At 42.1% G+C, this 15405-nt stretch overlaps 1 pseudogene; it reads left to right on the forward strand.

Moving 5' to 3' along the window:
- Positions 1–3892: 3892 nt before the first annotated feature.
- LOC124512401 (immunoglobulin heavy variable 3-23-like) lies at positions 3893–12457 on the forward strand (annotated as a pseudogene).
- The last annotated feature ends 2948 nt before the right edge of the window (positions 12458–15405 follow it).

Genomic DNA, 15405 nt, shown 5'->3' on the forward strand with positions numbered 1-15405 from the left:
CCACGACTTTCTCTCAAGGATTCTCAGTATATACACGTTCCTGTGAGAGAGAAGAGTAGTTTCTACCCTTCACTCCTATTGTTCTCCATCCAGTTCAGGAAGCCAGAGGCAACCAGTGGGGAGGCACACTGAGTCAAGTCTTACAAAACGGTCAGCCAGGGGTCCATTCTACTGAAGGAGTTAAGGAATCATCCACTGGATCCACCTGTCTCTGCACCTGCCTCTCCCCAGAACATGAGGCCCAGACCTTCCTCACACTCAGCTGGACATGAAGTCAACTGTATGGGAGATTAGGAACTCAGTTTAGTGGGTTATTTCACCACAGTTTTCCATAGTGGCTACACTATGTTGCACTCCCATCAAGTGAATTCTAGGATGGTCTGTTCTCCACATCCTCAGCAACACTTGAGATGTTCTCGTTGTGTTTGCCTTATTTTATAATAGCCTTGCTATCAGTTGTGAGGTGATATCTCAGTGGATCGGGGGCGGAATTCTCTGATGATTAGTGATGATGAACATCAAGTCATATGCTGGATGGACATTTTTTCAACCTTAATAGCGAAATGGATATTTACATGTTTTACCCAAATTTTAATCAGGTGATGTGCTTACTGTTACGATTATAATTGTGATTTTTGCTATTGATGTTAAGGAGTCCCTCCTGTATTTTGGATATTAACTCCTTTTCAATATTTTTAATGTAATGTCTCCCATTTCATAGACTGCCTTCTCACCCTGCTACTGTTTGATTTGCCCCCTTTCTAGTTTGATGCAGTCCCCCTTGTCTGCTATGGTTCTCTGTGATTTTGCTTTTGGATCAAATAAATCATTGTCAAGAGAATGTCATGATGTTTATCCTGTGTGTTTTCTTCGAAGGCATTTTGGATCAGGGTTCTGCTTAATCTTTAATCCATTTTGAGATTTGTTTGTGTTGACGTATATGTATGATGCAAGATTATGGCCAAATGTCATTATTTTGCATGTGTATATCAACACCATTTTTTAATGTTTCTTTTATTTTTTTTTTAATTTTTTTCAACGTTTATTTATTTTTGGGACAGAGAGAAACAGAGCATGAATGGGGGAGGGGCAGAGAGAGAGGGAGACACAGAATGGGAAACAGGCTCCAGGCTCTGAGCCATCAGCCCAGAGCCCGACGCGGGGCTCGAACTCACGGACCGCGAGATCGTGACCTGGCTGAAGTCGGACGCTTAACCGACTGCGCCACCCAGGCGCTCCATCTTTTATTTTTGAGGGAGAGAGACAGATCATGATCAGAGGAGGCACAGGGATAGAGGCAGACACAGAATCCAGGCTCTGAGCTGTCAGCACAGAGCCTGATGTGGGGCTCAAACCCACAAATCATGACAACAATACATGACTGGGAAGTTGGATGCTTAGCTGACTGTGCCACCCAGGCGCCCCTAGTCAACACCATGTTTAAGAGACACAATGCTCTCCCCACTGTGCATTGTTGGAAATCTCATGGAGGATTTGCTGACTGCATCTGCACAATTCTACATCATGGCTCCGTAATGAGCTCCACTGGTCTATATGACTCATTTCATGCCAGCAGTACACTGATGGAGTTAGTGTACCTCTGCAATATATTTAGAAGGAATAAGTGTTCTCCTTCTTCCAGGTTCTCTCCTCTTCATGATTTTTTTTTACTTCCATGTGTTTTGTGGTTACATATGAATTAGTATATTTTTCAGATCCCTTTAAAAAAAAGGCATTGGTACTTTCATTGAGATAAAAATATAAATATAAAATTAACATAAAGGGATATAACAGAGAAAAAAAGACTATCACAAATACAGAAAACAAATCAACTTCATTAAAATTTGAATTTGGAAAGATAAGTGAAATTTTAAAAACATAGGTAGCCTAGGGAAATAGGTAAGATTCAAACAAATGCGATTGGAACTGAAAAAGGAGACATAACTGAACTAAAGACATGAAAAGGATCATAAATGAAAAACTTAGATATTTATAAGTCAACAATTAGATCACCAAGAACAAATTACACATTTTCTAGCATCATGTAAGCCACAAAGACTCTTTCATGCAAAAATACAAAAGGAACCAAACAAAAATTAGTAAGAACATATCCTTAATATAAAACCTTCACCCTCCAAAAAAACAAGGCTTTATTAAAATTCTACAATATTTAAAGAATAATTAATGCCAATACTTCTCAAACTATTACAAATTGCTGATGAAAAAGACCACTCCCACATGCACTTTATGAGGACACCTTTACTCTCACAACAAAGCCAGAGAAACACAGCACAAGAAGGGAAACTACAGGCCAGTGTCTCAGATACACATACATGCAAAATTCCTTGGTTAAGTCTGAGCCTACTGAACTCAACAGCACACTGAAAGGATCATACATGATAATCCAGTGTGATGCATCCCTGAGATGCAAGTTTCCTTCAACATACACAAATGCAAAGATCTGATGTCCTCCATGAACAGAGGGAATGACTGAATCAAAGCCATCCTTATTTATTCATAAAATCATTAGACACAGTTTTTTCATGAACAAAAAACACATCTTCATCACTTTAAAATAACTCAATTAAAAAGGAGAAAGAAATTACCTCCACACGATCATGGCCACTATGAGAGCCCACACCTGACAGCATAATGAACATAAAACACTAAAACCATTCCTGCCACATCAGGAGCCAGGCAATGATGGTCATCCCCAATAGAAGTATTCCACATGATAACGTGAAGAATAACTATGCCGCCTCCAACCATGTCATCGTGTCACAGTCCTTATTTGGATGAAAGTCACGGGAGAAACAGCCAGTCCAAGGACACTCAGACCCTCCTGTGTCCCTTGACAGCAGGATATAAATCTCCCTTGGGAAACTCCCCTTCCCTGTACCAGGAGGGGAGAACCATCCTTAGCACCAGAATAAGGAACTCAGGGACAAGAAGGTTGTGCAAACAAACCTAGTTATTTGTTGACTAGTTAAATACCCCAAAACCACACCTTTGCCTTGACTCTTGCCGAATCCAATGTTTTGTTGTCTGAAAGTCACAAGTGCCACCTGCTTTGTTCATTCTCTGGGTGTCATATTATTAGGAGGCCCAGGCACTTGCAAAAGGAAATTTATTCTCCCCTTTAGATCAGTCTTATGTCAATTGAATACTTACACCGGGTGAAAACCCAGAAGAAAAGAAGGGAAAAGCATTCTTATCCTACAACTGGAAGAAGTACCCACAAACTTTGGCAATAAAAAGAAATAAAAGACATTTAAATCAGTAAGGAGGAAGGAAAATTATTTGTTTGCAGATGACATGATCTTAAACATAACAAAACCCTAGAGATACCACAAAAAATATTAGAACCAGTTTTTTTAAATGAGGAAAAGTGCAGGATGCACAATGAGCACAATGAACAAAGAAAATAAATAAAAATAAACCACCTATGATTCTACACACCAGCATGGAAATATACGCAATACAAATAACAAAATTATACAATTGAAAATGGCACAGAATAAAGTACTTGGGATTAAACTTCATAAAGTATGTAAAATAATTGTAGAGCGAAAATGACCTTTGTTGATGAAACACATGTAAAAATGCACAAGTTCCGCATATATACCTGTGCTCACTGATAAGAATTATTCATATTGTCACAGCACCATCCACACAAACTAATGTAGAAATGCATCCCAAACCTGCCATTCACTTTTAAAGAATCAAATCTAAGTCTGCAGTGTGATATATTTGCAAGAGGACATGCAAATAGGGCCCTCTCTGAGCTGATAAAACCAGCCCATCCCAACCGTGCAGCTGGGAGAGGAGCCCCAGCTCCAGGTGTCCCAGGTGTTCCCATTCTGTGATCAGGACAGAACACAGACACCTCACCATGGAGTATGTGCTTGGCTGGGTTTTCTTTGTTGCTTTTTTAAAAGGTAATTTGTGGTGAACGAGAGACACTGAGTATGTGAGTGGATATGAGTGAGAACCAGTGGATGTGTGACAGTTTCCTGACCAAGATGTCTTGCGTCTACAGGTGTCCAGTGAGACGTGCAGCTAGTGGAGTCTGGGGGAGACCTGGTGAAGCCTGGGGGGGGGGAATCCCTGAGACTCACCGGTGTAGTCTCTGGATTCACCTTCAGTAGTTCCAGCATGAACTGGGTCCGCCAGGCTCCAGGAAAGGGTCTGCAGTGGGTCATGTATATTAGTAGTAGTGGAGGTAGCACAAGCTACGCAGACTTCGTGAAGGGCCGATTCACCATCTCCAGGGACAACGCCAAGAACATGCTGTATCTGCAGATGAACAACCTGAAGACTGAGGACAGGCCACATATTACTGTGCAAGAGACAGCGTGAGGGGACCTCGCTGGGAGCCCACAGGCAAACCTCCCTGCAGGAGGGGATCAGCACCACCAGGGGGCGCACACTATGCACAATTCTCCTTTGTGTTTCCAGGAGCAGGTGCAGATGGAGGTTACAGACAGGTTTCCATTCAGGGTCTTGGGCTTCCTCTCCACAGAGCAGTTTCCCCAGGGAGCCTCTCTGGACACAGGATTCTGTGCTTACCTATTAACTCTCTGAATTAGATACCTGTTGCATAGGAAAACTGCACTAACATGCACAAAAGACACAGTTGTTTGCATTGCTTAATCCTGTCCCTCAACATGAGTGAATTACAGATTTCCTGAGGCACAACAGCTGAACCATTAGAGGAGTCCCAGATGCGCTCCCTGTGCAGCCAGGACCACAGGATCCCACAGCTCCCCATTATCTTCACCCAGCACTTGTCCCAATCAAACAACATGAGACTTCCCTCCTGGCACTTGCTACTCAGGATGTTAAATGAGCTACAGCTTTATTCAATTCCTCTAAACAAGAGATAAATCATCTCCATGTATTAGTCTGTATTCTTCTGAGGAACAGAACCCAAAGCACATTGGTTTCCATGACTAAAGAGGTTGGGAAGTCCCATGATCTACCGTCACAAGCTGGAGACCAAGGAAAACCAGTGGTGTAATATGTCTGATTCTGAACTAGGGTCTAGTCTCAGAACGTAGAGATCTGATGATATAACTCTCATAACAAGGGCCAGAGGGGACCACTGTTCCAGTTCAAACAAGCACATGGGAAGTAAAAATGAGGAAATTCTTCCTCCATCTGCATCAGATTCTATTCAGAACCTTAATGGAATGGGTGATGCCCAGACAGGAACCATGGAAGGAAATGCCAGTCTCTTCTGCAAACACATCACAGACATCCACAGAAACAGTGGTGAAATGGGTACCCATGACTCAGTCAAGATAACCCATAAAGTTAATCATGACAAGTCAACTTCCTGTAAACGTGGAGCTCAAAGACTGAAGACTTGACTTTAAATGAAAAATAAAACAAGAAAATGAAATACATACATATATGAACTATTGGGACTACCTCAAAATAGCATGCTTCTGCACAGTGAGGGAAAAATTCAACAAAACCAAAGGCAACCTATGGAATGGAAGAAGATATTTGTAAATGACATATCCTCAGGGTTAGTATTCAAACTATGTAAATGTTTTTAAATTATTTTCACATTATCAGTAGGGAGTGTATCCATGCCGTTCAGCATACTGTCATGTGAGAAGCAAAATTCGTGTCTTCCACTTTGGTTTTGTGTTAGGATCTCACTGAACATGAGACCAACACTCTTCACAAAACTTGAACCATACAGTACAGTACTGTTAATTACAGGGGTAATGTCGTGGAGACCCCTCTAGAACTTAATCATCTTGCATAACAGAAAATCATAGCCCTTGAGATCTACTCCTCATTGCCCCTCCCGCCAGCCCCTGGCAACTGCCATTCCACTCTCCATTTTATTGTTATCAAATCCCAAATTCAGCTGAGTATTTCTGGAAAGGTCAATGTTCAAAGTTTTAATTTGGTGGGAAAAGAAGTTGAGCTTTATTTAGGAGGCCAGCCACCTGGAGAAAAGGCAGACTCTTCTCCAAAAGCCAACTCTGAGGGTTTCTACCCAGCTCGGGGGACTTTAAAGGACTAGATGGTACTTAAACAAGGGAGTTCCATGGTGGATACCATTTTCGATCATGTGCAGCCTCCATGGTGCAAGCTGCCAACGTAACCTCAACTCCCCTGCATCTATCTCCACCTGAGGAGAGAAACTCACAGGCATGGGAGAAGACCGCCAGAGGCCAGGAAAGAACCACAATAAGGGATTAGAGGGGAAATCGCCTGGGGCTCACACATGTTCAGCAGTACCTTCTGTTCTCACCAGATGGCATAAGAAAAAACTAAAATACAACCTTGTACTTCACCAATCATAACACATAACAGGATTTTCACTTCAGTTCATACCTAGAATCCTTTTGTTGGTGCAGATAGTCTTGTAAGTCGTACCAATGTGTCCCCATACATGCACTTTGTCTCAAAGACACATGGTTACTCAAAGTATTAGACTGCCATGTGTACACATATTCTCCATGTTCCAGGGCAAACAGGTAATCATACTTTCCCAGCACCTCCTGAAATTCCCGTGCAGCCACACTGCATGTTCCCAGCAAGAATGCGTCCAGGAATGTCTGGGAAGGAGGGCCAAACAGGTGCCCCGGCCACCTGCTCAGTAAACTACAGAAGGATGCTAAGTGAGCTGTGGAGTAACATCAGCCCTTCTGTCTGTTTCGACACACGTGTTACAGATGCAGACCTATTCAGTTAACACCATACATGTGCTGGAAACGTGAGTTTACCTTCAGGATAAAGTAAGAATGGGTCCTGTGGAGGATCTAGCACCCACAGGCCACACCCACTAATGGATGGGAGTCTACACACCAGCACCCAGTGATGTGGGCTTCAAGTATAGTGCTGGGTCTGAGCTGACAAGCAGAATGTGGCTGAACCTAGAGCCTAGAAAGGTGAAGGGGAGGAAGAAATTCTCCACCAAATGTTCTTGTGGACCAAGAACTAAGTTCACATGACCTGGATTAACAGGGGAAAGAAACCAAAGTTCATTGTGTGTGCACAGAGGTCCCCCTAGATACACATTAACTAGATCAGAGAAGTGAGGGCCCCCTAAACTGACATTAATGAGCTAAGCAAAGTGAGTGCCCCCTAGAGTAATATTAACTAGATAAGTGAACTGTAGTGTGCCCCCTAGATTTACTAACTAGATAAAGTGAGTGCCCCCTCAGATATACACAAATCAGATAAGCTAAGCAGGTGCCCATTAGATTTATATTGACTAAATAAGTAAAGTGTAGCATGCTCCCTAGATTTACATTATCTAGATAAGCTAAGTGAGTGTCCCCCAAATTTACATTAACTAGATAAGCAAGGTGAGTGCCCCTTAGATTTATATTACTTAGGTAAGTGAAGTGTAGCTTGCCCCCTACATATACATTAACTCCATAAACTGAGTGCCCCCTAGATATACATTAACCAAATAAGCAAAGTGGAGTACCCCCTAGATACCCATTAACTAGACTGGCAAAGTGACTGCCCTCTAGATTTATGTTAACAAGAGAAGCAAAGTGAGTGCCCCCTAGATGAATAACTAGATAAGTGAAGTTAGTGACCCCTAGATTTACATAACTAGATAAGCAAAGTTTAACCTGTCCCCTAGATTTATATTAACTACAAGAGTGAAGTGAGTGTCACCTACATATACATTAACACCATAAGGGAAGTGAGTGCCCCCTATATATACATGAAGGAGGTAAGTGAGGTGAGTGCCCCTAGAATTATATTAACTAGATAAGGAAGAGAGTGCCCATAGATATACATATACTGGATAAGCAAAGTGAGGTTTCCCTAGATTTACATTAACTATCTAGGCGAAGTGTAGCTTGCCCCTAGATTTACATTCACTACGTAAGCAAAGTGAGTGTGTCCCCTAGATTGACATTAACTAGATATGGGAAATCTAGCTTTTCCCCGAGATTTGCATTTACTAGAAAAGCAAAGTGAGTGCCCCCTAAACATACATTAACCAGATAATTAAAGTGAGTTCCCCCTATGCTGACATTAACTAGATAAGCAAATTGAATGCGCCCTAGATATACATTAATTAGATAAGCAAAGTGTGTTTACCTGATGTGTCCCATAGATTTTCATTAATAAGATAAGGAAATGAGTGCCCCCTAGATTTACATTAACTAGATAACTGAAACGAGTGCCCCATAAATTCACATTAACTAGGTGAGTTAAATGAGTGCCCACTACATAAAAATTTACTGGGTAAGTGAATGATCCCTAGATTTACATTAACTACATAAGGGAACTGAGTGCCCCCTAGATTTACATTAACTAGATAATCACAGTGAGTTTCCCTAAATTTATTTCAACTAAATCAGTGCAGTGCCCCGTAGATTTATATTAACTAGTTGCACTAGATCAATATTAACTAAATAAGTGAACTTTAGTGTTCCCACTAGAATTACCTTAACTACATAAGGGAACTGAGTGCCCCCTAGATTTACATTAACTAGATAATCACAGTGAGTTCCCCTAAATTTATTTCAACTAAATCAGCGCAGTGCCCCCTAGATTTATATTAACTAGTTGCACTAGATCAATATTAACTAAATAAGTGAACTTTAGTGTTCCCACTAGACTTACGTTAACTACATAAGGGAACTGAGTGTCCCCTAGATTTACATTAAATCGATAAGCAAAGCGAGTGCCCCCTAGGTCTATATTAACTAGATAAGGGTGATGAGTGCTCCCTCGATATACATTAACGAGATAAGGGAAGTTAGTAACTCCTAGATACACATTAACCACACAAGCAAAGCATTGCCTGCTGTTTTCAGCAAAGCCAGAAAGCAGTGTTCTGCTTTGCTATGTGTTCCCTGTAATGTCCTTCACCAGGACATACCTATTTGATTTCCCACATGTCTGACTTACTTCACTTATCCTGATGCCCTCAGGATCCACCCATGTTGTCCGCAAAGGGCAAATTTTCATTCTTTCTTATGGACGAATCATAGAATTCCACTGTACATACAGGCCACACTTCTTTTTACCCATTCTTCTGCCTGCGGACACATAGGGTGTTTTGGTTCTTGTAAATAATGCTACAATGCACAAGGATGGGGGGAATGAAGATATCATTTAAAGTTAGAGTCCATAGTCACACTCAGGTATGTTCACCTATGCATGTGTAGGGAAGACTCTTCAGGGGTCCATTGGCATATGGAGCTGGATCCCAGAGGGCCCAAAAATGCACATTTGCTTGTGGATGGATGCCAAGTTTTGGATGGGTGTGAGAGACAACACAGGGACATCTTAGGCTGCTATGAGGCTGACATTACCCCTCTACTACACTTCCATTTCTTTTGTGAGATTCAAAAGACAAAAGCATCAAGTGTGACTATAAATCAATGTTCATGGGTACACAATACATACAGATGTGACCTGTGACATCAGTAGAGTGGGGAGTGGTGTGGAGCCGTTAAAGTGTACTTGTCCATGGGATTGAATTTAAGTAGTTATCAGTTGACAATAGACTGTTACGGCTTTAGAGTCTTTTGTGTAAGGGCATGGTAAACCCAAAGGATCTATCTAAAGAATGTGCACAAAAGGAACAAGAAGCAAATGAAAATGTGTCACTGCAAAATATCAACTAAGCACAAAGGAAGCCATTCATATGGGAAATGGAATACAAAAGCTGTGAGATGTAGAAAGAAAACACAGATCTTATGTTCCAATCACAATGAGGAAAAGTATTCACCATTCTTGTTTTGTTTTGTTTTGTTTTGTTTTGTTTTACATCCCAAATTGCTCATGATCTATCCCCTGGCCATAATGCCTTTAATTTTCTTCAAAAATGCCACGATCTCTACTTAGCACCAGTGTCCTAACACCTGTTGTTATGGCTGTTGTTTCTATGAGTGTACAGAATCACATGAAATTATTCCCACCAACACACACACATGCACACTTGTATGAAATCTTCTCTGTGCATAAGCATCTTTAGGGTTAATATCACATATTGTATGATTTGCAGTCATGTCCATACATAGTTAAATTATTACTAGCCAAATGTGTATAGGAATGTCTTCTAGGAATACCTTTTTTTTTGGCCCCAGATTTATTGAGAGATAATCGACATATAACATTATGTACGTTTAAGGTGTACAAAGTGATGCCTTGATACATGTATATAATGCGAAATGTTTACCAAGTTCAAGTTAGTCAATACATTCTTCCATTAAATTATGGTAAGAACATAAAGCAACTTTCAATATATAATATGTATATTAATTATTGTCATCTTACTCTACATTAGACCCATGGAAGCTTTTTGTCTATCTTCTAACTGGAAGTTTGGACACACTGAGCAATGACCCCCCCCCATTTTCCCTGCCCCTCAGTCCCTGGAACCCACCATTGCACACTCTGTTTCTGTGAATTTGATGTTTCTAGACTCCACATGTAAGTGTGATCATACAGAATGTGTCTTTCTCTGTCTAATTTAACTTAGCATAATGTCTTCAAGCTTCATCCATGTAGTCACAAATGGTAGGATTAACTTTTATATGGATGAAATCTATCATCTATCTATCTATCTATCTATCTATCCATCCATCTATCTGTCTAATCTCATATCTTCTTTATTAATCCCTTCATGAGCAGTTAGGTCTTTTCAGTGTCTCAGCTATGGAGAATATTACTGCAATGAACATGGGGTGCACATATCTCTGATGTAGTGACTTCATCCCCTGTATATATCACTCAGAAGTGGGATCGCTGGGCACAACCATAATTCTGTTTCTAATTTTTTGAGAATTCTCCATACTGCTTTCAGTAGTAACCTCACCAGTTTACATTCCTAGGGACACTGTACCAGGTTTGCTTATTTCCACATGCTCACAAGCATTTGTTATCTCTTGTCTGATGGTAACAGCCATAATAACAGGTGTGAAGTGTTATGGGATTGTGGCTTTGAGTTGCATGTCTCTGGTGATGAGTGATGTTGAGCACCTTTTAATGCACTTGCTGGACGTTTGTACATGGACTTTGGAAACATGTCCTTTCATGTCCTCTACTCCCCCATTTTTCTAAAATTGGGTTGCTTGTTATAATATTCAGCAAAATGAGCTTTTTTTAAATTTTGGATATGAACCTCATATCACATGTTTTACAATTTTTTTCCATCCCTGTAAAATGTCTTTTCCTTTGGTGAATGTTTCTTTTCCTAACCAGAAGATTTTTAGTTTGATGTGTTCTCACTCACTGATTTTTGTCTTCGTTGACTGTGTATTTGGAGTCATATCAGAAACATCATTTCCAAGGCCAAGGTCAAGGAGATTTTTGCCCATGTAGTTTTTAGGTGTGTTATGGTATCCCTATCTGGTTTTTGTGTAAAAGGAAGGCGGGCATTTTAAAACTAGTGGGGACATTCACTCTTCCTCTCAACTTGGGCACTAGCAGACAGCCACTTTGTGTCTCCAGCTGAGGAGGGAACCCCAGTCTCCTGGAAGTAGCATAGCAGTAGACATCCAGAAGCCAGGAAAGAATCACAATAAAGGATTAGAGGGAAAAAAATCCTAGGGCTCACACGTGGTCAGCAGTAGTTTCACTTCTCCCCAGCTGGAATAAGAAAATACTAAAATACAACCTTGTACTTCACCAATCATGACACAGAATACTGGGAAATGTTTCCTCAGTAACCTCAGAGGAAGCTTCAAAGTAACAACCAAAAGGATCAAATGGCTTGCAAACTAATAGCCAACAAGAATAAGACATGTAAAATTACAAAGCAATGTTTTCAACACGTACACAGGTAAAATTGATGTCTACCTCCACATCCCAAGGAAGTAGGAAGCAGTGGTCTCCATAATGAGGAAAAGTAGTCATCCATAGAAAGCGAACCAGCAGTACCACAGGACATGGAAGTGGTAGAAAAGTTCAGGGTGTTAAAATTGTATAATCTGTATTCAAGTAGCTACAGGAAAGATGGAATGTGTTGAATAGAGCCATGTCTCTGGGTCCAAGTCCCTCTATATCCATGTGAGTATGCTTGGACAGGGCCCGCCTGCCTCTGCCACATATGCCCCAGCTAACTGATGTGCAGGGTCACCCAATGCCACACCCTGTGACTGTTACCTAACCCCACAGGTGGCCCCCAGGTGTAAGGTGCTGCCTGCCCAGCACAGCCCTCTGTTCTGTCAGATGGTCTAGATCTGGCTTTGCTGAGGATCCTCCATTGATCCATTCTCACTGGCAGATGTCCCTGAGCAGAGGCATGAGGCTGGCAGAGGGCCAGGTCACCCTAAGTGTGTCCCTCTTGCTGTTTGCATTCTGCGCAGTGCTGGCTCCTGTCCAAGGTTCTCAAGATCATCCGTCATGGCGCTACATCTCCTCTGAGGTGGTATTTCCCAAGAAGGAGCTGAACCACAGCAAGGGCGTTCAGATGCCTTGCTGGCTGTCCTATAGCCTGCGTTTGTGGGGCTAGAGACAAAACTTCATTTTTACTTTCAATTTCTATTAAAAATATTCCTCTTTGGGGAGAGAGGGGAAGATGGAGGCTTAGGAGAATACCTTATCATGCTGATCGCTTAGATTCCACCCACATCTGCCTAAATAACCCAGAAAACTTCTAGAAGACTAGCAGAATGGACTCTCCAGAGCCAAGCACACACAAGAAGCCTACAGAAGAGGGTAGAAAGGGCAGAGAGGTGGTGCATGCTATACGGATGGGAGGGAGGGAGCCAGGGCGGTGGAGGGGGAGACAGCCCCGGAAGGCACAGCCCCCAAAGTCTGGCTTGCAAAAGGGGAGGGGCCGGACTGTGTGAGTTCTGACAGCCAGCGGGGCTTAACATCTGGGATGCTAACAGTCAACAGCTCTGCTCTCAGAGAGCGGGGAGAGTAAGAGGACACCTGGAGGCAGAGTTGATGAGTCCCGGAAGACAGAGCTCAGCTCGGCAGGAACAAAGGCAGTGGCCAGCGCCATCTCCCTCTCCCATCCCCCAGCCGAAACCCCAAAGGGAACCAGTTCCTGTCACCAAACTTGCTTGCATCACGCAAACACCCAACACTGTGCTTCTGTGAATCCATCCCTCCGATGGGTCTGCCTCCCTCCTGGTGCTTCAGGGCCCCTACCACAGGGGACCACTGATGGCAAAGCGAGCTAAGCCTACCCCTCCCGCCACTGTGCACCTCGCGGATCCACCATGCTTAATATGCCAGATCCTATCGAAGCAGACCCCAAGCCTGGAAGTGTGCAAGCAGCACAGACCGGGGCCACACCACTCCACAGTGAATCTTGCCCCTGGGAGAGGGTAAGATAAGGTACACTCCAGTGTGACTGTGGCCCCAGCGGTGGGCAGGGGGCAGACATTGGGTCTGACTGCAGCCCTGCCCACCAACACAAGTTACACCAGACAGCACAGGGGAAGTGCCCTGCAGTTTGGAGCCACCACAGGGACTACCAAAAATGGTGAAATGGAAGAACTCGCCTCAAAAGAAACTTCAGGAAGTAGCGACACCCAACGAATTGATCAAAAACGATTTAAGCACTATAACACAACAAGAATTTAGAATAATAGTCATAAAAGTAATCACTGGGCTTGAAAAAGGCACAGAAGAAAGCAGAGAATCTATTACTACAGAGATCAAGGGACTAAGAAATAGTCATGAGGAGCTAAAAAATACTATAAATGAGGTGCAAAATAAAATGGAGGTGGCCGTAGCATGGACTGAAGAGGCAGGGGAGAGAATAGGTGAATTAGAGGATAAAATTATGGAAAAAGAGGAAGCTGCGAAAAAGAGAGGTAAAAAAATCCAGGAGTATGAGGGGAGAATTAGAGAACTAAGTGATGCAATCAAATGGAACAATATCTGTGTCATAGGAATTCCAGAAGAGGAAGAGAGAGAGAAAGGGGCTGAAGGTGTACTTGAACAAATCATAGCTGAGAACTTCCCTGATCTGGGGAAGGAAAAAGGCATTGAAATCCAAGAGGCACAGAGAACTCCCTTCAGATGTAACTTGAATCAATCTTCTGCACGGTATATCATAATGAAACTGGCAAAATACAAGGATAAAGAGAAAATTCTGAAAGCAGCTAGAGACAAACATGCTCTAACTTACAAGTGAGATCCATAAGAGTAGTGGCAGACCTATCTACTGAACCTTGGCAGGCCAGAGAGGAACGGCAGGAAATCTTCCATGTGAGGATCAGAAATGCAGCCAAGAATCCTTTATCCAGCAAGTCCGTCACTCAGAATAGGAAACATAAAGGTCCTCCCAAACAAACAAAAATGGAAGGAATTCATCACCACTAAACCAGCCCTACAAGAGATCCTAAGGGGGATTCTGTAAGTGAAATGTTGCAAGGACCACAAAGTACCAGAGACATCACTACAAGCATGAAACCTACAGATATCACAATGACTCTAAACCCATAACTTTCGATAAGATTGAATGTAAATGGACTAAATGTTCCAACCAAAAGACATAGGGTATCAGAATGGATAAAAAAATAAGACCCATCTATTTGCTGTCTACAAGAGACTCATTTGAGACCTGAGGACACCTTCAGATTGAAATTGAGGGGATGGATAGCTATCATGCTCCTGGAAGTCAAAAGAAAGCTGGAGTAGCCATACAGATATCAGACAAACTAGACGTTAAATTAAAGGCTGTAACAAGAGGTGAAGAAGGGCATTATATAATAATTACAGGGTCTATCCATCAGGAAGAGCTAACAATAATAAATGTCTATGCACCGAATATGGTAGCACCCAAATATATAAAATAATTACAAACATAAGCAACCTTATTGATAAGAATGTGATCATTGCAGGGGACTTTAACACCCCACATACAACAATGGATAGATCATCTAGACACAGGATCAATAAAGAAACAAGGGTCCAGAATGATACATTGGATCAGATGGACTTAACAGATATATTTAGAACTCTGCATCCCAAAGCAACAGAATATACTTTCTTCTCGAGTGCACATGGAACATTCTCCAAGATAGATCGCATACTGGGTCAGAAAACAGCCCTTCATAAGTACAAAAGAACTCAGATCATACTATGCACAGTTTCAGACCAAAATGTTATGAAACTTGAAATCAACCACAGGAAAAAGTCTGGAACACTTCCAAAAGCATGGAGGTTAAAGAACACCCTACTAAAGAATGAATGGGTCACCCAGGCAATTAGAGAAGAAATTAAAAAATATATGGAAACAAATGTAAATGAAAATACAACACTCCAGGGGGTCCTAGGTGGCTCAGTCGGTTGAGATTCCAACTTCAGCTCAGGTCACAATTTCCCAGCTTGTGAGTCCGAGCCCCACGTCCGGGTCTGTGCTGACAGCTCAGAGTCTGGAGCCTGCTTTAGATTCTGTGCCTCCCTCTCTCTCTGCCCCTAACCCACTCTCATTCTGCT

The sequence above is a fragment of the Lynx rufus genome, unplaced genomic scaffold, assembly GCF_022079265.1.
Source record: "Lynx rufus isolate CCGP_SWC_20201006 ecotype Redwood Valley unplaced genomic scaffold, mLynRuf1.p SCAF_17, whole genome shotgun sequence".
NCBI lineage: Eukaryota > Metazoa > Chordata > Mammalia > Carnivora > Felidae > Lynx > Lynx rufus.